Here is a 25,285-nt window from a genome sequence, read left to right on the forward strand (position 1 = left end):
CAGCACCCCCTGCACCTTTACTCCCCACGCTTATGATGACGTGCAACAGGAAATGCTACTCCATGAAAGTGAATATCACAGAATCAGCCCCTACAAAATTAAAGTTACTTTTTAATGGTGACCAATAATTTACTATATTCTAGAGGTAGGCAGGTGTCTGTCTGGTCTCTTTTGTTAGTTAGAGCAGCCTCAGGTCTTCTCTAACTTACAAATCCCTTATAGGTCCTGGGAAGCAGAGAATAATTCCCCCCTTTAAAAAAAACCAATATCCCATTTTAACACCGTTACCTCCTACCAAGTGATAGCAGATATCGAGGGCAGGGACCAAGACAGAAATCAAATATTCCCACTGCTCACACAGGACCAGAGCCTTTACACAGCACATTGTGGAACACCACTGCAATGTGTCTTCCCAAAACTGAATATTTGTTTGCTTGTGAAGAAAAATAACTTGGACTGCCACCTGGTAACACCTGCCATAACAATACGTCTATATGACACTTTCTGCTAAGGTTTGAGATGATTGTCGATTTCAGTGTAGGGCTAGTGAAAGAGGAATTAGAATAGCAAGGGGGTTTTCATTTCAGGGCTGTGATCTTTCAGCAGCTGTGTGTGGTGGTGATTCGTTTGGAATAGGAATGGCAGCAGATACAGCCAGGCAGATGTGGGTGAGGTCTAAAGGAGCGCATGGAGCTGTGATCACATGAAATGAGTCTGAAGAGCCCAGCGGGTGAGCAGCTGGCAGGATATGGACTGCAAGAGCAGGGGTGTTTTAGGTAAAGACTGAGGCACCCTGCTTGAGATGCACGGGAAGAACTTGTACACCATCTGCACACACTGCACCCCGCCCCCTGCTAATTGTAATCCTAACTAACAATAATGAAACCTAACACTTGATCAGGTTCACAGTGCTGGCTCAGGAGCAGATAGAAAACACTTACAAGCAAACGGAATCAATTATTTTTCATATGTGCATTGACAAAGTAATTGCATCAGACATGTTCACAAGCCACAAGGAGTCATGATCTTACACTGCTGCCCTATACATTCATGAAAGGCTTCTAAACGCAAATGCTACCTTGTTATTGTTATTGTTGTTACTACAGGATATATGTGGCATTGCTCAGGTCCTTGTAGGAACTCAGGGCAGAGGGTGGGGGTGGAGGAATCGGGGCAAGGGCTGGGAGGTTGGGGGGATTCACTTGGGCCACACATGGCAGTGAGGGGAGTACTGCTGTAGTGATGGTAGCTTTCTGGGGTGCCTAAGGCCACACTGCCTGGTGGATGGTTCCTCTTTGGGGGGCAGTGTCTGTACTGCCCAACCCCAGCCTATGGCTTCAGGGGTGTTGGCAGAGGCTGTGCTGCCCAGCCCTAACCCACATCTCCTCAAGGGTGAGGGGAAGGGAAGGGCTGCACTAGCAGGTGGGGCCTGCTCATCTGTAGAGAGGAGGTCAGGACCGCACTGCCTGGCCCTGGTGGTGCTCCCAGGCCACTGGCTGGTGGGGCTTCCCCCACCCCGGCACTGCAGCTGAGGACTGGGGGAGTGAATAGGGGTTTGGGGCAGGTGGTGAGCAATATAGAGAGCTCTGGCCCCAGCTGGCCACTCTCTTCTTAATAAGACCACCTGCCAGTGAACACTCTGCCATGTAACTGTCCCTCACGCTCACTGCCCCCAGCAGTCACTGCGAAACGTAACTGTCCTCACTCTCAGAACCCTGCCTCTGAGTTCTGGAAAACAATCCCATCCTAGGCATTTCCTGTTTTCCTGGCACAAACAAACCCTGACCTTGCTTTAAGTTAGGATCAGAGGAAGCTTCATACCAATTTTGGTGGTCTTATATTTTATCATTTAGGGGGAGCTCTTGAACAAACAGACACAGATAGACACAGAAACTCTCTAAAATGTATGTACATATGATGATGATACAAGGAGTTTCATGGAGGGCTGGCTTTATACACGGTTGTCAGTTTATTTAAAGTCTTTAACCCGCACTGAAGCACTAAGGAGGCAAAAAAATAACTAGGGTGGAAACTAATTAAGCATTAAACACAGATATTTGTCAGCTTCTTATTCAGAGATGGTTTGGTAGGAAATTTCCTTTAATTAAATCATAAAGCCAAGCCCAACGATAGTTGGGAGAGTGTCTCCACTGCAGATAAGGACAGATTTCATTCCATGGAGCTTTTGGGAATGAGGAGCTAGGCTTCGCAGGAGACATAAGCTAATAATGCAAGGAGACGTGCTCCCTAGATATGGTCAAGTATTGCATCACTGTGTTAAAGGATATTCACTGAACTTCTGAATGCTTGTTTGGCCAACCAAATTCATTCTCCTTACTGTTTCTTCATATGAGTGTACAGGGGATAGCTCTTCTTCCTATGAACAGCCATATTCCCATGCAAAGACAGAGATTTGTGCACAGACAGGACCAGCCAACATTCATTATTGACTTACTTTGTGTGGTTTTCCCACTCTAAAACATGCCAGTTATCCAATCAGGGAGCAGAAACAATACCATGTGATCAATCACACACTACAAACAGGGGGCAGCCAAAGGGAAGGGTATGCAAACAGCCTATAGGATGAAATTGGTTTGCACAAATCTTGTCCATAATGAAGACATTTGCAGAAATAAGTTTATCGAGTGTGGGGGAGGGGAGGAAACTATTTTTGCTAGGGTTTTTTTTCCCCCATTTTCTGCTGTCCCACCTCTGGGGAGATAACAGGAGATTGGCTCAACCCTGGGAGCAAGTTAGAGCAGCCACGGGATTGCTTTAAATTCTGTTTGTGAGATCTGGGGCTGAGACCAGGAATCCGCGATACGGAGTTGGTCATGCTAGCTTTACAAGACCTAGAGGTACTCCTCTGCAATACGGCTACTTCATTTTAGCAACTCTCTGGCTCTTTTGTGCCATGGAAGCAGCTCAAAGAGGCAGGAGCTGGTTCTGAGGATTCGGCCTTGTGGTCCTTGTGGGTCACTCCACTGGTGCAGTCTCAATGCGGGGGGAAAGGTGTTATCAGAGGGGGTCTGCAGCTGAGTAGGAAGGGGAGGGAGAGGTGTGTCTGCATTCTGCTCCTGGAGTCTCTTCAGACTGGAACACACATGGCTTTGACATTGGAAAGGGCTGGCAGCCAGCCAGGGGGAAGCACCTGCACTGCTTAGCTCCTCTCCCCTCCAGACTGCCAGCTAATATGACTGGGTGACCCACTGCATGGGAGATTAAGGGGGAGAGGAGGGAAAGTGAGTGACTGGTGGTTCTGAGGAATGAGAGGGAAAATGGAGGAATCCAGCCAGATATTTCTCTTACACTGGTACAAAATCATAACCTTATTATTTGATGAAGTCTACTTGCCCGTGCTAAGGCATGTGGCTTCCTTTAATGCTACACCAGATTTCGTCTCTTCCACCATGTTCTCCTCTGAGTGATGGATGATGTATCTCAGTCTGACTGAGCCTTTGAAGATGTAAAGTGCTAACTAAGGACCTAGGAGATGTATGTAAAGTACCTAAGTGCTTATGAGATCATCATCGTCATCACGATAATTAATGGTTACTAGTGCCTGGGGAGCCTGGCAGCACATTCACAGGCAAAACATCTGCTCTTCACAAGTGTCTTTATGAGCCAGGGATAGAAATAAACTTTGGCCAGGATGGTGTAGCAGCACCTTGAGAGTGGGTGGAAATCATTGTAAGTATCACGCATTCAAACACTGGTGTCCATGCCCTGCTTTCTAGGGACATGTGCACTTTCCCATGCACGTTTCTTATAACAAACAAACAAAAATAAACTTATTGGACAGAGACGTTAACTGGGAATACTAAATACCACTTTGGCTGCTGGGGGAAATCATCCCTCCCTTCAGAAACACATGGGAATGATGGTTTCCTTACTTAGGATTTCCCACAGGACTATAGTGCATATTTTCAAAATTATTAGGGATGGATTGTTCTAAAGATAGTCTAAACTCCTGGCTTTTTTACCTGGAGAGAGAGTAAAAGAGAAATCATGAGAATTTATAAGATTTTTGATCATAATGAGGTATTTTGGATTGATGTTTTCTTTTCTGCATGTCTAACAAGAATTTAAATGATAAACCATCTTGAGAATCAGTTGTGTTAGATCTAGTTAACAATGAACACGACTGAGAGTTTAGGACTAAAGAGATCATAAAGGGTGTGCTGAATGGCTGAGAAAAACTAGATAGTTACATATTGCTGACTGTATGTCTACACAGCTTCCCTCTTCTGCAAAAGCCTATGCAAATGAAGAGTGGATTAGCATATTGCCACACTTCATTTGCATAATTAATTAGGAGCCATTTTTGCACAAGAGGTTTTTGTGCAAGAGCCATTCTTCCTGAAAAAAATGAGGAAGAATGGCTCTTGGGCGAGAGGGGGTTTTTGCTCAAAAACCTCTTGCACAAAAATGGCTCCTAATTAATTATGTAAACGAAGTGTGGCAATATGCTAATCCACGCTTCATTTGCATAGGCTTTTGCAGAAGAGGGAAGCTATGTAGACATAGCCACATGTGTTAGATAAAGATATAGATGATATAGATATATTAATAGTTATATTGGAGACTAGGTGTAATATGTGTGTTTTATGTGTGTATATATATAATACACACAGTATATATATATATATATATATATATATATATATATATATATATATATATATATAAACTTTTTTCCAACTTTCCAGACTCTGAATCATCTTCGAATAAGATCCCAACATATGTGTTAGATCCTAAAAATGTGTTAGAAGTTAATATCAGTTCCAGGAAAAGCATAGACCTCTAATGTATGGGATCGAACCTGGGCATTCAGCCATCTTTCCATTTTCCATAGTCTCTCTCTCTTTCTTCATGGTGTGTGGATTAAAGAAGTCTGTGGAATAATGGAAACTGAAGGAGGTAAAATGTTTTGTACCAGGTTTCCTTGCCAGGGAGGCTGCCCTTCACAGGGAATTAGTAATTAGATACAGGACTATCCCACTCTGTCTCTCTCTCTCGCTCGCTCACTCTGTTACAATGCTATGAATCCAGAAGTCATTTTAGTATGCCTGCAGTAGGACTGGGGAAAACAACAGGAGTGAAAAAATAGCAAGGTTTGACATCTGTTTTTGTTCTCTTCAGAATGAAATCGAGCCCTTTGGAGAACCACTCTCCCTGCATCCCCCAGAATCACCTGGGGTTTGGTGTCCTTGCCTGGGTTGTGGATGACCAAATTTCAGATCCCTGTACTATGCCTGGTAAATTATATCATGGGCCTGAGAAACCTTCCTGCTCCAAAAAGGGATTTGAAACAGATATGTTTCCACCAAACATTTCAGTTTTTACAAAATGGTATTTTTGATAGAAATAAAGGTCCATTAAAAATTTCTCAGCCAGCTCTAACGATGGTATGGAGAATGAAGTCCCTAGATATTCTATTTCTCTCAGTAGCCCTTGTGCCTCAAACCTTCACTCACGTGTTTTTGACCAGTGTGAAATTCACTATATATGGGTATGTCTACACTACCACCCTAGTTCGAACTAGGGTGGTTAATGTTGGCATTCGAAGTTGCAAATGAAGCCCGAGATTTAAATATCCCGGGCTTCATTTGCATCTTGCTGGGTGCCGCCATTTTTAAATCCCCGTTAGTGCGGACCCCATGCCCGCGGCTACACGCAGCACGGAGTAGGTAGTTCGGATTAGGCTTTCTAATTTGAAGTACCATTACACCTCATTCCACGAATTAGAAAGTCTAATTCGAACTACCTACTCCATGCCACATGTAGCTGCGGGCATGGAGTCCGTACTAACGGGGATTTAAAAATGGCGGTGCCCGGCAAGATGCAAAAGAAGCCCGGGATATTTAAATCCCGGGCTTCATTTGCAACTTCGAATGCCTACATTAACCACCCTAGTTCGAACTAGGGTGGTAGCATAGAGATACCCGATGTGTTTTGGCGAGACAAGGAACATGGGAATTGCCAGACTGGATCAATCCCAAAGCTCAACCAGTCCCGAATCTTGGCTCTGACAGTAGCCAGATGCTTCAGTGAGGCCATCAGCATGAGTATTGAACTTGTGGATGAATTGTAATTCCAACAGCTCTCTGTGTATTTGACTTGCAGGAGCAGGCTGAGGCCGGCTGCGGCAGCTGGCGCCCCAGGCGGAAAGCACGATTGGCGCCCCCGCATGCACGGCTGTCAATAGCCATGACATCATCATCAGGCTCCTGGGTGCCCCATGATGTCATCATCAGGCACTCGGGCCGGTGGTACCCTAGGTGACTGTCTAGTCTGCCTAGACTCACGGGCCGCCCCAGTTGACTTGTAGAATTGGTTTGTGACAAGACAGCCACCTGGAGATCTTTTAAAGAGTGATTAGGTAGATTGAAGTGCTCTCCAACAAGTTTCTGTATGTTCTCTTTATGTATATCTGATTTGTGTTCATTGATTCTTTCTCTTAGGGACTGTCCAGTTTGTCCAATATATATACTAGTGGGGCATTGCTGGCATTTGATGGCATAAATCAAATAGCTTTTGGAGGCTTGGGTTCCTCACCAGCAGGGATGTAAAATCCTATTTAATTGGTTAACCCATTAAACATAATGTTTAACCAGTTAAAGGGGAGGGAATCAGGTAGGCCACTCCCTCCTGGCTGGACTAGAGCTGCCCCCCGCCCCCTGCCAGCTGTGTCCAAGTTGGAGCACCCTCTTCCCACCCCTCCCAACTGTGGACAGGGGCTGCTCCAATGTCAGGCCCCAGGGAGCTGGAGCAGCCTTCTGCCTGCAGCAGGCAGGGACCTCCTCCAGTCCCCACCGGTTAACAAGTCACATCCCTACTCACCAGCATGGGCCTGAATACACACACCTTTAAAAAGGCTTTTGAAAATCTGTCTCCTGATCTAAATTAAAAAATGAGCTGCAGCTACTTAAGGCTGTTTTAAGCCATCACGTTGGCTTCCAAACAGCTGATTCATATGATCCATATTCCAGGGAAAATAAATGGCACATGCTCACAATTCTGTCCATCTAATAGCTTCAGTGCTTGCCTCAGTACTTAATCATTTTAAGACCTAAATGATAAACTAAAGAGAAACATATTAGTAGTGAGCTAGCTTCCAATGTGGACATCCCTGCTTTCCCCTAGCAGAAATGTTCATGGCATTTATTTCTTTGGTTCTTTAAGATGTGTTTTTAAGTGAATTAAATACAAATATTCAGAGCGCCTGATTCTGATCTTAGTTGCGCTCATTTTACAGTAAGAATAGTCATTCTGGGTCAGGAAGACATGCCACCAACCTAAGACTGCTGAGTGGCTATCAGCACCTGGATGTTATTAGCACCCACACTCTAACCAGCTGAGCTAGCCAGCCCACTAGTGTAACTCCACTGACTACAGAAGCGTAACTCCTGATTTACACTAGTGTTGCATTAGACCCTAGCAGCCACTCAATAGAAGTAAACAGCAAAGCAAAAGTAAGTCAGCAAATAAAAGTGTTTTTGCATAATAAAATATTCTAGGACTTACTTACCCCTGCATTATTAGGGGTAAGTATGCCTTTGTCGCCAGAGGCATGTAAATTAGACATACCAACATAGTCAATGAAGTGGGGATTTAAATATCCCTCGCTTCATTTGAATAAAAATGGCCACTGCGTTGTGCCGGCTCAGCTGTTTGTCGGCATGAACCGGCAGTCAAGATGGGGATCGGTCAGCAAGGAAAGCCTTTGCCGACCAATCTCTTATGCCTCGTGCAATGAGGTTAACAGGATCGGTCGGCAAAGGCTTTTCTTGCCGACCAATCCCCGTCTTGACTGCCAGTTCGTGCCGACAAACAGTTGAGCCAGCACAACACGGTGGCCATTTTTATTCTAATGAAGTGGGGGATATTTAAATCCCCACTTCATTAACTATGTCGGTATGTCTAATTTACATGCCTTTGGCGACAGAGGCATGTAGTCTAGACATACCCTTATACTTTTATGCCAGCATAAATCCACCAGTTTACTAGTGATGTCACAATAGTGCTAAATTGGTCATGTTATTCTTATACAGAAAGAATCTCACCGTGAGCCTGTGAATTTAAATATAGTATACAGATGGACCATACGAGGCTCAAATGGCAAATCTTTCCTAGCTAAAAATAAGGTATTAAAAAATAGGGACCTGGTGGGTCAGGTGGGATATTAGTGATAGGATGTGTGTGTGTGTGTGGCGGGGGGTCAGGTCCAGTTTGTTGGTTTAAGTGCAGACCAAATTAAAGGACTGATTCAAAGAGTTACTAAGGACCTGCAATTCCCACTGTTTTCAGTTGGATCTGAGAGCCTCTGGTATCTCACAGAAGGTAGCTCACTAACCCGCATGTGCTTAGCTACTACCATAGTTGGATGATCTCTGTGAAATGAGCTAGTGGGTTCAGCCCAGTTCTCAGTGGAGAGAAGTCCCCATTCCAAAATTTCTGTCACATCTTTGTCACCAGGATCAGAAGAGAGGCTACTGACTGACTAGGCCTAGACACTGAACTACCTTTTAAATCAGGGCTACTAAACTCTGGAAGCCCCGGGGGCCACAATGGTACAGCATTGCTGAGGGCCGCAACTTAAGTGTGGTTGCATATGCATGCAAATATAAATGCAAATATATGCAAATAGCTTCTTTCACACTGACGGGCATGAATACAAAGATTAAGGCAAGACTACACAACACGCAGGCCCCATTTAAGTCAGTTCTGCTGATATTAATAAAATGCAATATTTACCTGAATTCCGCCCACATGACAGCACTTTTAATGAGCAAAGACGATCCAGGAATTTAACTACTAAAACGCATATCAACCAAAGACCATTATTTTGACTCGCCATTTTGGAGCATGTTCCCAGTGGAGGCCATGTTCAAAAGATCCCACCCGCGGGCCACATGTTGAGCCCCACGTAAACCCAAACCGCACTGTGGGCCACAAACAAATGGGCCATGTGCCGCATGTTGAATAGTCCTGTTTTAAATCCTAGTGATGGGCTCCAAGTCTGGTGTGGGACTGGGGCACACTGACAAGGGGCATTGAGAAGAGATTGAAACCTGCCCTGCTGCTACTATGGCTGTCTCTGTCTTGTGCATAAATAGAAGAATCTGGTCTCTGTGACTTTAACACAGAATGATTCAGGAGCACGACATTCTGTAACGGAATGTTAAAATATAAACTGTAAGACCCTAGAAATTATGAATATGAAACAGAAAATGTTAAGTATAAGCAGAATATGCAGTCTGCTGGGTCCTTTAAATCTTCTTTCATCACCCTGATTTTTAGATATATGTTATAAATGCTAATCCTTGTTTGATCACACTACAGCTGATGTGCCTTTTTGCTTTCACTGATGCTGGGCCCCAGTTAAACCTTGATGCTGGCCCATGGTGCATTGCAAATAAAGCATTTGGTCTGGTAGGCACATAGATTCTAAATCAGTTTTGTGTGGATGAATCCCGCCCTCAATGTCTTTAACATGAGAAGGCATGCATCGCAAAGAGCTGGCAGTGAATTTCAATTGCTTGAGTCTGAGCTGAGGCCCAAAGCAAAGATCTGAGATAAAACAAATGTATTTGCACTTGGGAAATATTCCACACCCAGGGGCATGTTGGGAAAATGGCTGAGAGAGTTGGATTACGATCTAAATCTGTGGCCCTGGTGTCAAAAAGAGGAACATGAGGATGAAGATGACAATGATAAAGGGGCCTGGGAATTTGATGATATACCAAGAAGATAGTTGAATTTGTATTCTTGTAAACTCTTCCAAACTCCCCTCTAGATAATTGGACAGTCAAAGCCAAGAATGGTCCAACTGTCACTGAAAGATAAATTGGAATTAACTATATAAACAGAGTATATTTGTACTGACAATGGAGGGAAATTATTTAGGGGAAAAAAACTATAAGAAGAAAAGAACTGTTGTTTTTACAACAATCGGACCATTGTTGCAAAGTTTGCAAGACTTTAAAGGTGGCTACACAGCCTATGATGGCTTGTATGGAAAATGTAACTGCGGTTGTTTTCCAGCAAAGATAACTGCCTGTAGCTGGAAAGCACAGACCCGTTCTCATCTCTTCCCATTTAATGCAAAGTATATCTTTGACTCCATTGCCAGGGGGATGTAAATTAGACATACCGAAATTGCTAATGAAGCAGGGATTTAAATCTCCCGTGCTTCATTAGCATAAAAATGGCCACCGCTTTTTGTCACCACGGAGCTTTGGCAACGAAAAGTGGCAGTCTAGCCATGGTTCTATCACTCACTAAAGCCTTTGACGACAGATCCCTTATGCCTTGTAAAACAAGGTATACAGGATCTGTCGCCAAAGGCTTGAGTAAGTAATAGAACCGTGGCCAGACTGCCGCTTTTCGTCGCCAAAGTTCTGTGGCAACAAAAAGCGGTGGCCATTTTTATGCTAATGAAGCATGGGAGATTTAAATCCCCGCTTCATTAGAAATTTCGGTATGTCTAATTTATATCCCTCTGGTGACAGAGGGATGTAGTCTAGACATACTCTAACAGAGGTTCAGTATTAGGCATTTCCAGCCATGCATTTCTACCCACTCCCCCCAAGGCAATGCCTTAGGCTGAGATCTGTTAGACCCAGCATGCCCTCTAATTTTTGCCATCTGTGTGTGGAATAATTTTTATTTTGTGCATGTGCAATGTGCACCATCAGTAGGAAAAAAAAACCTAGCTGTGGGTGCTCTGCTAATCAGCTGGGTGACATTTGAATCTGTCCTGGGTGTCTGTCCAAGCTCTCATTTTACAGAGAACACTGGTTAGACCCCATTCTAGTTAACAGATCTGCTCAGCCTTCCCCTATGACACTATGCTCTGATTAGTCCCTTCTCCCTTTGACCTGGAAACACCCTAAGTTCTCTGTTCCACTACTACTCAGGCCCTCTAGCTCCTTTGTCCTGGGTCTGCCAATTCAATATCGTGCCTCTCAGTACCTTAGTTTCACTATTGTACCCTCCGCTGCAGCCTCCTTGAACATTTTAGTAACCTTTATCATCAATCATCATCATCATCATCAGGGCTCGCCAAGCCGCGGTGAGCCCTGCTCGCCAGCTGCACGGTTCAGCATGCTGTGCGTGCGCAGACCACGCTGCGCATGCACTGATCGTGCTGCGGCGCCATGCCAGGCTATAATCTACTTGCCTGTGGCGAGTAGATTACCTACATTGTCGAGCCCTGATCATCATACTTTTTTGCCCAAAACCTCACTGTGGCCAAGTATGAGCCTGTACACTCACACCTAGTAGTTCCCTAGCAGGAGCTTGAGGGGGTAACAGAAGATAATGATCTAATGAGGCAGGGAGTCTGGGTGAGCTAAAGAGCCAACTAACATATGAAGGAAGGAAGTAGAGGCTCACAGAGATCTCAGAGATCTCAGAGGAGGGAGAAGAGAGACCTCAGCACCTGTGCTGGGGAGAGGATGAAAAATACAATGTAAATAGTGTCACTGCAAGGGACTGTAAAGGTGGAGGGAACATAAATGAGCATAGTGCAGATACTCAACTAGCTCAGGTCTATGCTAAAAGGAAAGCTTGACTCAAGCTACGCAAATCCAGCTACCTTAATTATGTAGCTGGAATCGACAGACCTTGATTTGAGTTTCCCATCATCGCCATAGTGGGAGGCCAACGGGAGCAAACACTACCATCAGTTTCTCTATTCACTGGAGCAGGCGTACCAGCCACCAATGGGGGTGCCCTCTGAGTTCAATTGAGCAGGTCTTAACTAGAGTCGCTAAATCAAACTCTAGAAGATTAATCATGTTATCGTCAATACAGTGCCAATCTTCCGCGTTGTGAAGACAAGCCCCTACTGGAGTCTGAGCAGGTTTCTGTATTTCAAGAAGGCAGAAGTGGAGCACTGCCCAGCTACACCCATCAAAGACCTGAAGTTGTCATTTATCTCACATTGGTCTCAGAAGTATAGACTACTGACAGGGGGCAATGCATCAGGCAAAGTTCAGGGGTTTGCCTAGACTCTCCACAGTCACATTTGGGTTTGTTCTTTAATTTCCACTTGGTCATTTTCTCAGCAATCTTTGCCATCCCAATCTGGTTTGACCTAGCGTACACCCACGTTGTTGTTCAAGGTCAACACCTGTACTCGATGGAACAGATTTCCCCAAACTTTAGTGCTATCACCAATGTTCAGTGTCTACACCAATGATCAGTCAGAATTCTCTGATATGTGAGAATCCATTTATGTGGAAGATCTCTGCACTGTCACACAGACTAACCTGAGAACATTGAACTGACTGTAATTGGATGTTGCTATAGCACATGGTTCCTGAATGCCAACTCAACCTCAGTTTGCTTCTTCCATCTAAAACAGTTAGGCCATCAGTGAATCAGATATTGTGGGCTGATACCCCCATCCTTGAGCCCTGTGACCATCCAGCATACATTGGCGTCACAGACTGAATGTTGACATTCAGAGAGCACATCAAGAAGTTGAAAAGAAACTCCAGAAAATATGTATTCTGGGAACTGGCCAACACAATATGGGAAGCTGACCCCACAACCCTCCTAGCAACTACTTTTACCCTGCTTTTCTCAACTGAGGAGAACTGCACCCTACTATAATTAGGCTCAAGCTATGCACACAAAATTGATATTGAACTCAATCAAGCTTGCAGGATCATCACAGGGAATTTGAAACTGATGCCCACACTGTCACCATACTGTTAGTATACTTGAGAATGTCAACTCCTATGTCCTCCTTTTCACAATCAGGCCACGTCTATATTTACCCGCAGTTCAATGCTCTGAAGGTTGATTTTATGGTGTTCAACTTAGCTGGTCTAATAAAGACCTGCTAAATTGAATGCTAAGGATGCCCCTGTTGACTCTTCTACTCCTACTCCTACTCCTCACGAGGAGTCAAGGAAGTCAACAGGATCATTTCTCCCATCGACCTCCTGTTGTGGGGCCGGTGCCAAAATTCAAATGAAAGTATGTCTCCTGCAGCTACGCAATTACACATTACATACATTATTTGAGATTATTACATGTTGATTTTGTGAGGAGTGGTAACTATTTTAAAGACCATTCAATCTGTTAGAAGACTTTGGATCATCAAATTGTATTTAAGTCCTTCAACATAATAGCAGCAACATTTTCTGTGCACTTTTAGAAACGTACTTGCAAAATCCGCAAACACATTCATCTGCATGTGAAAAACCCTACACTTAAATGAGCACAGGGACATTCAGTTGCACAATTAACTAGTATGCACTAGCAGTTTCCAGTTTGCACACATACAGATTTCATGCAAATAGGTGCTTATGCACATATTGAACATCTTTAGGGTCATTCTGAAAATGTGTTCCAAAATATAGTTCTCTTATACCTGACCCTTTTATGTTACAGAGGGTTTTTCATAATGACAAACATAGTTTAATAAGGGTCTAGTATAGTGCCCTGGATGTTGCACAGTTCAGATCCGAATTCATCCCTGGGCTAAGACGTGTCCGGCCACTGCTGTTTGCCATGTCTGATGGGCTGGAAATCTGATACTTTCTTACCAGAATGGCACCTGTCCAGTTCTTCTAGGAGCTAGACTAAGCCATATTCTATTGAGCCTTGATGTTCCTCATCATTTCACTATTAGCCGGTCAAAGAAACCTCTGAAACAAATCTCTCTCCTCTTGAGCCAGAAACAATTCTATGTGAGCACCCTGGCACAGACTATCCAAACTCTCTTCAGAATTCCTGAGCTCGTCTGATAGCCACCTTGCTCCAGACACAATATGGAAATAACTTGATCCACACTGGAGCTGGTCTTTCTAAAGCTTTTACAAGCACATATTTTTAGATAAATGATGCAGCTGTTGGCCAAGCTGTTTCAGCTGCCTTCAGTATTACTAGACCTGGAATTACTTCCATATTACCTCTTTTGGCTTTAAGCAAGATCTTATGGGAGGGGCAAGAGGAAGGGGTACGGAACAGCCTCTAATGTTAAACCTCTACTTCTGTGTGAGCCTATAAGACCTGGGAGTTTTACAGCCTCTTGCGGTAAGTTTACATTTCTGCATCATTGTTGGCACCAGAACAAACCTGGAGGCAGTCTGGAGACACTCATGCTTTCCTGCTATATTTGGTGACTGCCCATTTAATTGATTATTAATTATTATTATTATTACAAAGATATTTTCAGATTTTCATGATAAAGTTCACCTGGCTATTGGCAAAGTGCTAATGACAATTACAGTCCTGTTCCTCATGCAATCAAAAGAAACTGTGAAGTCAGATCTTTTAAAAAAATCCTCCACAGGCCTCATTCCTTTATTTAGAACAGAACTTCTTTGTTGTATGATCTTCTTAGCTATGAGATTCATTCTGAATCTAATTCACGTAACAATAAGGTGATTTCACAGTTCTGAAATGGGCCTAAGAGCGCTCTCAGGATGCTATGAACATAGAGGGTCGAATCTAGAGGGTGACATGTAAGGAGGTGATGCAATCGTATGGTACATCTTGTCACATATGCTACAGCAGCAGCCCAGCTTAAACATTTGCTACAACAACAGAAGGGTTTTTTTCATTCACGAATTCATCTGTCAACCTAGCAGTGTCTACCCAAGGGCTTAAGTTAGCTGAATTATGTCTTGCAGGGGTACAAATTTTTCATATCCTTGAGCAACATCACTTGATTGACTACATTTTAGCTAGGAAAAGTGCCTTGTATTTCCATAAGTTTCCTCACATTCATTGGCGGCTCTGTTACTGTAAAAAGTATTGGTGTTGCATGGGAACAAGTAAAAGAAGCCACAAGTAAAAGTGAGAGTTGGTTTACTTGAATATCCATCCACCTCTTGGTGGCTTTTCTTACTCTTTCCTCTCAAAAGTCCTTCAGCTGCATATGTAAGGCTACATCTACACTACAGGGTTTTTGCACAAAACTACCTGTTTTTGTGCAAAAATCTGTGGAGAATCCATACTTCAAGTGCATTTGTGCACAAGTAAATTTACAGCAAATCAAAAAAACAGAGGGATTTTATGGTGTAGGTATTCCTCTTTTTTCGAAGAATAACTCCTTTTGCACAAGAGTTCTTGTGCAAAAAGGTGTGTGTGGATGGGCAACAGGGTTTTTTTGCAAAAAGATCCAATTGAAAAAAGCACAGGTGCTCTGGAGGCTATTCTGTGAATAGCAGTCAGAGCTTTCTTTTGAGAGAGCATCCATGCAGTTTGGACACTCTCATGAGCAAAAGCGGAAAAAGTGGAAAAAGTTTCAGTGTTTGGTTTCAGTTTTCATAAAAACATAAGAATGGTCATACTGGGTCAGACCAAATGTCCATCTAGTCCAGTATCCTGTCTGCCAACAGTGGCCAATACAAGATGCCCCAGAGGGAGGGAATACAGCAGGTAATCATCACGTGATCCCTTTCCTGTCATCCATTTCCTGACAAATAGAGGCTAGGGACACCATTCCTACCCATCCTGGCTAATAGCCATTGATTGACCTAACCTCCATGATTCTATCTAGCTCTTTCTTAAACCCTGTTGAAGTCCTAGTCTTCACAACATCCTCTGGCAAGGAGTTCCACAGGTTGACTGTGCGCTGTGTGAAGAACTTTCTTTTATTTGTTTTAAACTTCCTACCCATTAATTTCATTTGGTGGCCCCTAGTTCTTATATTATGGGAACAAGTAAATAATTTTTCCTTATTCACTTTCTCCACACCACTCATGATTTTATAGACCTCTATCATATCCCCCCTTAGTCGCCTCTTTTCCAAGCTGAAAAGTCCTAGTGTCTTTAATTTCTCTTCATATGGGACCCATTCCGAACCTCTAATCATTTTAATTTCCTTTCTCTGAACCTTTTCTAATGCCAGTATATCTTTTTTGAGATGAGGAGACCACATCAGTATGCAGTATTCAAGATGTGGGCATACCATGGATTTATATAAGGGCAAGAAGATATTCTCCATCTTATTCTCTATCCCTTTTTAAATTATTCCTAACATCCTGTTAGCTTTTTTGACACTCCTGTTAATGCATCCCAGAATCATGTTTGTTTTTTTGCAACACCATCACACTGTTGACGCAAATTTAACTTGTGGTCCTCTGTGACCCCTAGATCCCTTTCCGCCATGCCCCTTCCTACACAGTCGCTTCCCATTCTGTATGTGTGAAACAGATTGTTCCTTCCTACATGGAATACTTTGCATTTGTCCTTCTTAAACTTCATCCTATTTACCTCAGACCATTTCTCCAGTTTGTCCAGATCATTTTGAATTATGAACCTATCCTCCAAGTAGTCCCAACCCCTCCCAGCTTGGTATCATCTGCAAAATTAATAAGCTTACTCTCTATGCCAATATCTAAATCATTGATGAAGATATTGAAGAGTACCAGTGCCAAAACAGACCCCCGCGGAGCCCCACTTATTATGCCTTTCCAGCATGATTTTGAACTGTTAATAATAACTCTTTGAGAATGGTTATCCAGCCAGTTATGCACCCACTTTATAGTAGCCCCATCTAAGTTGTATTTGCCGAGTTTATTGATCAGAAAATCCTGTGAGACTGTGTCAAATGCCTTACTTAAGTCTAGGTATACCACATCCGTGTTAAATCTGTTTTCTTCCCATGCTGCATATTTGTGTCAGCAGGAGCCCTGCTTGGTGATGGCCCAGATTCAAGGGAAAGAGACTCATCTGTTCACCTAGACAAGCATCTGCTTTTGGACACTGGAATGTATTTTATGTTGGCTGAATGTCACTTGCTAAACAAACCAATATGTCCCTGTGCATGTGTATCTGTCTCAGTGGAGGTGTTCTTGCCCTGAGGCATGTTTGTTATGTGGGAACTCCAAAAATTTAGGTCAGTTCAGATAAAGGTTCAGAAATCAGGATCATTTCCCAAAACATATCCATACTAGAATTAGGTCCAGTCCACATCATACTACCCCAAAGTTTGAGGCTGTTTAAATCCGGAATGTGTTTTAAATCCGGAATGGAATCTGATCCATTTTAAAATGGTGAAATTATGATCCCAAAAAGAACTACTCCACGATAAGAAAGTCTTCAGATCTGTTGTCTCTGGGAAGGCCTATCCCTACCATTAAATATTGCATCTGAAAAGTTGGGCAGGTGAACTCAAAAGGATCTCTCAAGAGACTTCTACCATGTCCTGATAGAAACAGGCTACATTGTTATTTCAGGTCTGGCATTAAAACTGGATTCCAACTGCTCCAAAACTGGGAGTGTTTGGATCTAATGTTCTAGTTCAGTTCCCTTATTCTCCCTTGTGCCCTGGGCTGGGATCCAGAAGAGGCCAACTACCCTACTCCTTCTCCTGTCCAGTGGGGGGACCCAGGGATGGTGGGGGTATCTGGGTATGGTGGATTGTAACTCAGCTGCCAGATTGCATGGCAAGGTTATCCCAAAGTCACAGCCTCTCACACATTCATCCACATTATTTATCATGTGTATTGGGATAGTAAAAAGGACAAGCCAAGTCAGGGAGCAGTACCTCGGTTGTCTAAGGTACTGTATCAATATAGGACTGAAAGATGGCCCGCTGCACAAGCAAGCTAAGGTAAATAGTTACTTGGAAACCTTGATGTTACTTGTCATCTGCTATTACTTAAGTTACACACGAAAACAAGCTGCCATGAATACTATGAAAATATATGAACTGAACTCACATGAATAAAAAAGTATTTAATCATAGTGTGATTATTACGATGAGACTGTGAAAGGAATGCTAAGTGACAGCATGGAAACCACTCTAGGGAGTGCAATCTAATATAAGAACAAGGGCTTTGGAGGAAACGCTGAGTTCAGTTTCAGGCAGTGCTTCTGACTCATATGGCCAAGTCACTTTAAACTCTGTGCCTTGGTTTCCTTTGTTATGCAATGATAAAAGTTACATCTGAGAAAGGGACTAAAGTTTTGTTCCTCACTCCAAAGATCAATTTGTTGTATCTATCAGATTTTCCATTTCTCTCTCTCTCTTAGATAGCGATAGAGATTTTTTTTGGCTTCTTTTGGGGGGTGTTGAGGAGAAGACACGTGTTTGATGATTTTTCACCAACTGCAGCCTCATCTGTTGTTAATCACACTGCAGATTAATGAGGGTGTTTTTTTACATCATTACATGCCATCTTTTGTGGTAAAAAAAAGAAAAAGTTAGCTTGGGAGGGAGTTGGATAAGAAGGAACAAGATAATATATGACAAAATAAAATAGGGTTTAGAAAAAAAGAAGCACTAAATAAAATGACTCGGGAGTTTTATGTTGAAAACTAATGATGGAAGGGGGAAAAATAGAAAAATCTGACAACCTGCTCTGCAATAATTCATACACCCACACAGACTCAAAAACGAATGTGACATTGACAAGGAAGTCAACGTATTCTTTACCCCAATTATCAACAGGCGTTGCTGTCTGACGGTCTTGGCTCCTCAATCCTATGTGCTCCTGCTTTTGGAGGTGGGCTGCAGGGAAGGCAGAGAGCCTGAGGAAATGCTTGGCAATGTGAGGCAGAAGTCTGGATGAAGGCTCAGAAGTGTCTGGGCTTGGAAGCAGCAAAGGGTGTTTTCAAAATAATTAAATAAATAAACATTTAGTCATGAGGGGATTGCTGAGGAGAGCTGCTGCAGACTAGGCCTCAAAAGAGACAGCTTTGAGGAACATGTCCCTCCCAGCTCCTAGGTTGGCAACCAACCTCCAGAAGGAGCATTTTAGTCTCTGCACTGATTATATAGAGCAGGGGCGGGCAAAAGGGCCTCCACGGGGCGGATCTGGCCCACCAAGCGGATGGATCTGGCCCACGGAGTCCCTGCTGCTCCCCCGCCCCCAGGCCAATTAGGGTCTGGCGGAGGAAGAGCTGCGTGAAACTTCCTTCACCCTTCCCTGGCCCCACAAGGAGCCTGCAGCACTTCAAAGTTCCATGTGCTCTTTGTAGGTTGGGAGGAGGCTTCCCGTTCTCCCCCGCCCCCACGCCCTGATTGGTGGGGGAATGTGCCAAGCCTCTTCCAGGGCATGGGTGCCTAGTGAGAAGGGGGGGGCAAAGGGGCTCCCCCAGACCAATCATGGTCTGGGGGAGCCCCGCCCCTTCCTATTTAGGCTCCACCCCTTCCGGAGCGGCCCAAGGCTACTTCAAAAATTTTTGAAGTGGCCCCTGGGCAAAAATTATTGCCTACCCCTAATATAGAGGGTGATACTAACCCATTAGGAACAAGTTAAACAGACAAAACCATTTTCATAACACATTACTCATATTAGCTCATTAATCCTCACAAGAGCCTGGTGAGGTAGGTCAGTCTGGGTCGATCTAGCAATCCTTACTCACCAGCAATCCTCACTCAGACAAGGAATCCTCTTGACTTGAATGGCACCCACACGTACATGTTCCTTTTACACATGGAGAAACTGAAGCATATTGAGGTTTGGGGAATTAGCCAATGCCACACAGTCAGTTTAAGAGGCACACGTTGAACTCTGGAGTTTATGGTTCTTGGCACTGATTTCACTCCTTTGGGCAACTCTACCGCCCATTACTAAGGCTCTTACTTGAGTTCAGACATGTGTTTCATGTGTTTCTTGTACTGTAGATTTCTTTATATTGTTGTGCGTACTTGCCATGTAGATTGCAGTAGTTGCCACGTAGATGAAGGAAGAACGCGGCTTTTCTTTTGATGGCGGTAAACCTCGTTTCATGAGGAAGAACGCCTTCCTTCGAAAGTTCCTCTTTCGAAAGAAGGTGTTCTTCAATGTAAATAGGGCTTCCTCGAAAGAGAGCATCCAGACTCGCCGGGTGCTCTCTTTCGAAAAAGCGGATTGCTCTTTCGAAAGATCCGCCTGCAGTCTAGACGCGATCTTTCGAAAGAGGCTCTTTCGAAAGATGCTTTCGAAAGAGCCTCTTTCGAAAGAAGCCTGCAGTCTAGACATAGCCAGGGTGATGTTGAGGGCTGGTGACCTCTATCCTCATCCTTTCTGCCCAAGCTCCACCTCTTCTGGACCTCTGGCTCTGGGCCCCCTCCCCACACTGTCCAAAGCCCAGGAACATTTGTAGCTGGTCCTGTTTTTACTCTATACTATACAGATTTCACAGGGGAGACCAGCATTTCTCAAAATGGGGAGCCTGACCCTAAAGGAGGTTGCAGGATGCTATATGGGGTTGTGATATAGCTACCCTTACTTCTGTGCTGCCTTCAGAGCTGGGCGGCTGGAGAGCAGCAGCTGTTGCCTGGGTGCGCCATAACAACAGCAGCAGAGAAGTAAGGGTGGCAATACAATCTCATGCCATCCTTTACTTCTGCATTGCTGCAGGCAGTGGCTCTGCCTTCAAAGCTGGGATCCCTGCTAACAGCTGTCGCTCTCCACTTGCCTAGCTCTGAAGGCAGCATTGTCACATGCAGTAGAACAGAAGAAAGGGTAGCCTTACTGCAACCCCCACCCACATACACACAATAACCTTGCCCCCTCCACCCTCCCACAACTCCCTGGTTGGGTCAAGACCCCCACAATTACAGTACCAATAGTTACAATAACATAGTTTAAATCAAGAAAATGATTATCATTTTGAAAATCTTATGACCATGAAATTAACCAAAATAGACCGTGAATTTGGTAGGGCCCTAATTATACTCAAAGTTTGTTTTTCCTCCCCTAGCATCAGGGGCGGATGAGAGTGCCACGGGGCCCAGGGCAGCACCGCGGAGCCCCAGGCAATGAAATTTCGCGGGGCCCCTCCTTTGACATGGCGCATGCGCGGGGCCTTGGGAAGCGTGGGGCCTGCAGCAGCCGCCCCACTTGCCCTGCCCTAAATCTGCCACTGCTTTGCATAATTATAATAATAATTCCTTGCATTTACAGAGCAAGACAATGGATTTTGCAGATTACAGAGCAAATCCCGGTCCCACTGAAAAGCTTTATTTGATTCCAGTAAGACCAGAATTTGGCCCTATATTTGTTTACCAAGGGATTGCTACACCCACTAATGCAATGTAACTGCCTCTGTGAATGGAACAGAGTATAAAACTGACCAGCAGCCTGTTTGCTACCACAACAGTTCAGGAGAGGAATTAAAAAAACAAATTAAATGGGAAGTCCAAGGGAATTTCAGTAGAGAAATTTCCAAAATTGGAATTTAGCCAGGGTACTGGGCTAATTCTGACCATGAGACCTTCAGTGACAACTTGTCTTGGTTTTATAGTTCATCCGGAAAGCAGGTGGTGTACTAATAAGAAAGAATGGATTGTGTGTATGGTCTCTAAAGCACACAGCAGAAGGGAAGTCCAATGGGCATTTGTTAAAGAAATCTGACTGGCAACAAAAGCAGCAAGATCCTATTCTGTCCCTCCTACCTGCTGGAGCAATGGTGTGTTTTACACATTAACCTCTTGGTCTCATGAGCTTCACAGGGCCAGACGGTGCAGAGGTGAAGGGTCACTGTAACAATGAAGCAATGTTTTATAAAGGTCTGTGCTCCTAAAATATGTTCCCAAATTCCTTCCAGATACTCAACTTGTTGATGGACATTTTATTTGTAGCCGAAACCACAAACAAACTGCAGCCACAAGCCCTCTTAAATCATACAACCTCCCCAGAATGGCTATAATTCCCTCTGAGTCACATTAACATGGGTCTATAAATGTCTGGAAGGCATAAAGTGCTAATGCAGGTCATTATTCTTTCCACTCCCACCATCTATCGGGTTATTCCCACATAGATTTCTTCTTTTCCCCCCCGAATCATTTGAAGAACAGGGCGTATTTCTTTGTCAAAATCAAGTACTATCTCTGTGGATCTACACAATGGTCAGGTTACATTGAGATTTAAAACATATTTCTCTGCAGTATTCATCCGATCAGACGTTCAGGCCAGGTGAGATTCTCAGGGGTCAGTTCTCAAGTTTTTTTCAGGGACAATATCAGCTGGCAGAAGGCACTGGATTCCCTCTTTTGGCTGCAGCTAAGGAAAAACAACAAAAACTCCCAGCAGCTGGACATTAAAGGGACTATGCAATGAACTGCACTGAAGAGAAAGGCAGGGTGCGTGTCTAATATCATCAAGTCACTTTGTTCCAAATTCCAAGGTCATCCCCCTTTTCACTGGCTTCGATCCTGGTGTTGCAAAGCCAAGAGAGGTGATGACTCCAACTACCCTATGCCATCAGAGAATAGCCCAGGGCCAGGGCAACCCTCAGCTGGATGGTTGGGCTCCCTTTATAAATGCTTAGTAACACTGGAGCTGGTTTCCTCATTTCTCTCACTATTTTGTGTAACAGGCTTGAAGGGTTCTCCTTCGGACTTCCAGTCACCATCGGTTCTCCTGTCAGACACATCTTGCATGACATACCCTAGAGCCAAGGCCCAGAGATCTGTTCTCATATCTCACACACACAGCAGGCTGGTCCCTCTTGCGGTCCTAGTATTTTCAGCAGAAAGCACTGATACCCTGGTCTCCCTTCGGGGACTGTGCCCAGTCATTATACGTAGTGTCAAAAAATAAAGGCAAACTCTACTCTGCTGAAGAAAGTGCTGGATGCGGGTATATGAATGGGGAAATCAGTCTTTCTTGGGGAAAAGAAAAAAGTTTTAAAATGAAGTGTGCCGAAGCTGAGAATACCTTTGTCCCCATTGATTTCTTAATGAATCCACCAGGAGAGGCAAGGTTCCATATTGTCCACTCATCCAACTAGAACACTCTGTTCTAATTACCAGGATGTCTTTTGCCTTCCCCCCTCCTCACCTCATGCTACATCTTGAGCATTTGCAAAGGCTGTGAAGATGTGGCCTGTTTGAGAAATGTCTGGGACACTACTCAGGTTGAGTGCTGTTTCAGCTCTAAACCAGTGCTTCTTAACAAAGACATGGATATTGCTCAGAGGCATACGGCTCTATGGCCTTATCCCAAACACCTAGGATGGTCGCAAGTTGCAGTGGTGGTGGTCTAAGCTGGATATTAGTAAAAACTATTTCATTAGGAGGGTGATGAAGCACTGGAATGGGTTACCCAGGGATGTGCTGGAATCTCCAGGTTTTTAATTCCTGGCTTGGCAAAGCTCTGGCTAGGATAATTTAGTTGGGATTAGTCCTGCTTTTAGCAGAGGGTTGGATTCAGTGATCTCCTGAGGTCTCTTCCAACCCTGTGATTCTATGATCAATTACAAATTGTGCTTGGCCAGAAGATTTTTTTCACAATCCACTGAATTGAATCTCCTTTTTTTGCTAGGAACAGCAAATAGCCCAGTGTTAAATTATTCAAATGGAGAGTCAGTACAAAAGAGGGATATCGCAGACCAGTTTCCAGCATTACTTCTGGGGATCTCATGCTAAAGGTCAGAGGGAAAGAAGGAGTCAGTTTCTTACCAAATGGAAATTTGTTATTGTCAACTTTGATAATATGTCCCTACAACTTAAATTACATGTGCATTTATTTTCACACTTACTTACGCTCAAGAAACTGTTGTGACATTAAATGAATTCTTCTTGCTCTCCTATATCTTTTATCACTGTTGACTGAGGGTGGAAATGCTTTTACTAAGGGTATGTCTACACTACCACCCTACTTCAAACTAGGGTGGTAATGTAGGCAACCGGAGTTGCAAATGAAGCCCGGGATTTTAAATGTCCACTAGTGCGGACTCCGTGCCACGCGGCTACACGCGGCACGGACTAGGTAGTTTGTGAAACGAGGAGTAACGATAGTTTGGACTAGATAGCCGCGTGGCGCGGAGTCCACATTAGCGGACATTTAAAAATAGCGGCGCCCGGCTTTATGCAAATGAAGCCCGGGAAATTCAAATCCCGGGCTTCATTTGCAACTCCGGTTGCCTACATTACCACCCTAGTTCGAACTAGGGTGGTAGTGTAGACATATCCTAAGTGCTCCCAGAGTTCAATAGAACTTCATCATTGGTAGTAGATGAGTGATTGGTAAGCTTCAAACAGTTCGAGAGTTCAGGCTGAGTTCAGGGATGAACTCAGAAATTGAGATGCTTTTCCAAAGCTCATCTGAACTTTTCATAGTGTCCGTCTACAAATCTCTACTGGAAATGTTGAAAGAACAGGCTATTGGCGGGGTGGAGGGGGAGTTCCAGTATTTTATGCTTCTGATTCAGTTAGAAATAAGCCAAGAACATCCGTTTTTACATAATTTTTGTCATTCTCTTCTCAAAAATAATTGCCATATTTGTCTGGAATGGCTCATGACCATGAGTGCCTACCTCAGAGCAAACTATCAAAAATGGGGCGGGCACCCCAAACTCATTGGTATATTCTATAATTAGATTTCACCAATTCAGTAACAAATATGAACTCTTGGATCACCGTACTGGTCTTACCACTGAGTTACAGAAAATTCCCTCATGCTCCTCAATCTATCTTGCCCCCCAGGCAAGCTGGATTTAGTGATACATGGTCACTTTCACTAAAAATCACAAAATATGTAGATTGCTTCTAGACCCAAGAGACCAGTCACTTACCCCAGATCAGCTGGTACCTTGGATTGGAAATCAAAGACAACATCTGTAGCCAATCATGTAATAAACTATCTATAGGTTTATTAACTAAGGGAAAAAAGAGTTCTTTACAGGTTAAAGCAAGCAAATGTATATACACAAGTGAGCTGCAATCTACATCTAAAGAATGACCAGGTTGTAGTGACGTGTCAGTTCAAAATCTCTTTCAGGGCAAACTCAGGGATAACCCTGGAAGATCTCTTGGTTCAGCTTAGAGCAGGGAGAGGCACTAAATGGTCAGAGGGCCAGTGGGAACTGTGAATGGCCGTAGCTGTGGAAGCGCATGTAATAAAGCATCTGTTGGCCTGCCAGGGGCTATCCCTGGCAAATCAAATGTTTCAAGCTGCTAGCTGCCTGCCCCTGGCTCAAAGTCTCTGGCCTTATGAAGGTTCAAACAGTAAATAGATGGGGAAATTTCTTTGTTTTATCTTTTACATTTGGCCTTCCAGTCCATGATATGAGCTCACTCCCTTGTGCATTTCATCATTGAAGGGGAGGAGAGACAATTCCACTGCCTAGGTTTACAAGTTCAGAGCAAACATTCTCAAAGTTATAAAGAAAAATGTACATAGTTCTGTATAGCATGGGACACAGACATTATAAGGGAGATTAATGCAGACAGCTTAGTGTGCAGAGTCTTTAAACTCTAAATACAGTCTTATAAAACTAATGCCTATTTTGAACAAAACTAACATAAAGGTGAGCTGGTTTGGTTTCCAGCTATGTGTTTGTCAGTTCCTAGCTAATGCCTACAGCCAAGACCAGAGCT

This window comes from Pelodiscus sinensis, chromosome 14 (genome assembly GCF_049634645.1).
Source record: "Pelodiscus sinensis isolate JC-2024 chromosome 14, ASM4963464v1, whole genome shotgun sequence".
NCBI classification, from domain to species: Eukaryota; Metazoa; Chordata; order Testudines; family Trionychidae; genus Pelodiscus; species Pelodiscus sinensis.